This window comes from Chenopodium album, chromosome 3 (genome assembly GCF_948465745.1).
Source record: "Chenopodium album chromosome 3, dcCheAlbu1.1, whole genome shotgun sequence".
Lineage (NCBI taxonomy): Eukaryota > Viridiplantae > Streptophyta > Magnoliopsida > Caryophyllales > Amaranthaceae > Chenopodium > Chenopodium album.
Genome location: NC_137836.1, coordinates 57,587,570 through 57,590,246, shown reverse-complemented (window position 1 = coordinate 57,590,246; position 2,677 = coordinate 57,587,570). Strand labels below are relative to the sequence as shown.

General features: G+C 37.9%; 1 non-coding gene across 1 annotated transcript; it reads right to left on the bottom strand.

Moving 5' to 3' along the window:
• Positions 1–1,673: 1,673 nt before the first annotated feature.
• On the bottom strand, positions 1,674–1,779 carry LOC145625978 (small nucleolar RNA R71). The gene has a single exon (XR_014110867.1). It is a non-coding gene; the product is annotated as a small nucleolar RNA R71 (small nucleolar RNA).
• Positions 1,780–2,677: the final 898 nt, after the last annotated feature.

Below are 2,677 nucleotides of genomic sequence, written 5' to 3'. Positions count from 1 at the left end.
AGATTAGAGAGTAATTAGAGAGAGAATTAGAGCTTTGATCATATTTTGTAGAGAGAGAAACTCTATTTTGAAGAGAGAGAAATTCATGGTGTATTGTTGATGATTCAAGATTTCTTCATTCCAATTGATCTTTGATCAAATTTTGTAAGGTTTACTCATCTTTGATTTCAATATAAGTTTGATTTTAGTTGATTTCATTTGTTTTTCATATGATTGTTGATTGTTTGATGTTTGATTGAAGTTTGATTGAAGTTTCATTGATTTTTGTATTGATTTTAGATTTCTTAATATGATCATGATGAAATTGTTGATTAGTTGTGTTTTGATCTTAATTACCATGATTAGTGAGTAGTTTACTTGCTAGGGTAATGGTGAAGCATGTATGAGTAATGGATTAGTGTTAATTGAGGATAATTGATGGAGTTAATGATGTGATTAAACTTGGCTGATGAATCATGTGCATGTGTGTGATTAATTGAAGATTGGCCAACTTTGATTGTTGCACTAGATTGCATTGTAAGTTCACATTGATACGGACCATTGATTTGTGGCTTGCATTTACACGATTGAGGTGTATTGTGATGTTTCCTAGCTAGAGTTTATCGTAGTTGACGCTAGTTAGACCTTTAGGAGAATAGCTTGATATGCTCTTTTGGTTGCATGATTGATTTTCCCTCACATTGATTGACTTAGCCAATTTCACCTCCCAATTAGCCATATCCATTATGAATGCATGTGGATCCTAGCCCTAGTGTTTATCATCTTTGATTTTCTACAAGTTTATTTTTTGTCATTAGCTCTAGTTTTAGCATACAACCCCACTTTCGATTCCGGAATAGCTTAGCACAAGACAATAGACATTCAATCACTATTCCTTTGGGTTCGACCCTTGACTTGCTACTATACTTGTATAGGGGTTGGTTGAGTGTATAAATTTTGTTTAACCGGTTGGGGTGGGTAGTCCAACGACCTACCATTTCACCATCGATCAAAATGGCGCCGTTGCCGGGGAATGGTGTCTTGATTGTGTATTGTTGTTGAATCTATTCCATTTTATTGAAAAAAAAAACACAAAAAGATTTTATTTCTTTCTTTTAGGCTACACTTGTAGCCGTGTTTCTAACAATTTCTTTTGAGATTTTGCATGCATAGTGCTCGTGATCGATCTATTGTGCCTTTTGATCCGGAAATCGAGAGAACACTCTCAAGGAGAAGAATAGCAAATCGATCTTTGCAATATAGTTCTTCAAGTGAAGAGGAGTTTGAAGAAGAGATGCAAGAAGGAGGAATGGGAGAGAATCCAAGGGTAGCCTTGAAGGAGTTAGGTATTCCCGGTGCTTATAGGTTTGAGAGTTGGATTGGTCCGCTTACAACACCGGCGAATGATTTCGAGATAAGACCGGCCATGATTACTTTGATAGAAAGGAGGCAATTTAGTGGAGCCAAGAGTGAGAGTATGTTGAATCACCTAAAGGAATTTGAGAAGTATTGCAATACCATCAAGGTGAACGGCATTTCTCAAGAGTTCATTCGGCTAAAGTTGTTTCCCTTTTCTCTCATTGGTCGTGCCTTAGAGTGGTTGGATAAAGAGGTTAAGCCTAATTCGCTTAGAACATGGGATGATGTTACTAGAGCTTTCTTGTCTCGCTTTTACCCACAAAAGAAGACGGCGGAGGCTAGGGCATTAATCCAAGGATTCAAGAAAAGGCCTAATGAGAATCTCTATGAGGCATGGGAGAGGTACAAGGAGTACCAAAGAGAATGTCCACATCATGGGATTCCTACTTATCAAGTGATCCAAATTTTCTATGGAGGCTTGAGTGCTCAAGGCAAGTCATGCCTAGATGGAGGAGCTGGTGGTCCTATAATGAATAGGACAGAGGAAGAAGTGGTAGACATAATTGAGGATGTTGTGAGATACTATAGAGATTGACAAGAAGGAGAAAGAGAGTCTACAAGCAAGAGTGGTTCAACGGTCTATTCGGTGGATCACCTCAATGCAATCAACAACTTGTCATCCCAAATTTCAAATCTAGGGAAAGAGATGACATCAATCAAAGCGAAGCTTGAGAGTGTGTCCGCGAATTCTTTGAGTCTTCCCTCCAAAACCAAAGGGAGAGGTACAATCTCTAACTCTTCTCCTTCTACTTCTAATAACATGCCAAGTGGTTGTGTGTTTTGTGATTTATGTGGTTCTTATGATCATGATTCTTCCATGTGTTCACAAGCTTTTGTTGATGGATGTGATGATGTTGAAAATAATGAATGTGAACATGTGAACTTTGTGTCTAATGCTAATGGTGGTCAAAGGTTTGAAGGAACTAAGAACTTTGGTAATAGGAATTCTCACCCTCAAGGAGGTGGTTTCGATAATTATAACAATGGAGGATATAGGAACCAAGGAAACCAAGGTTTCTGAGGTAACTATAACCACCAAGGTTATAATAATCAAAACTCAAGCCATGGGTATGGTAATCAAGGCTAATCTCAAGGTTTTGGTAATCATTACCATAATGGTGGCAATAGTCAAGGTAGAGGGAGTTGGAACAACAACCAAAATAGGGGAAATTTTCAAAACAACAATCAAAGGGGACCCCCTCCCAGTTTTGCTCCAAAGTCCCAATCCAATGGTGAAAATTCTTATTCCCAACCATCATCTTTTAAGACAAATTTGGAA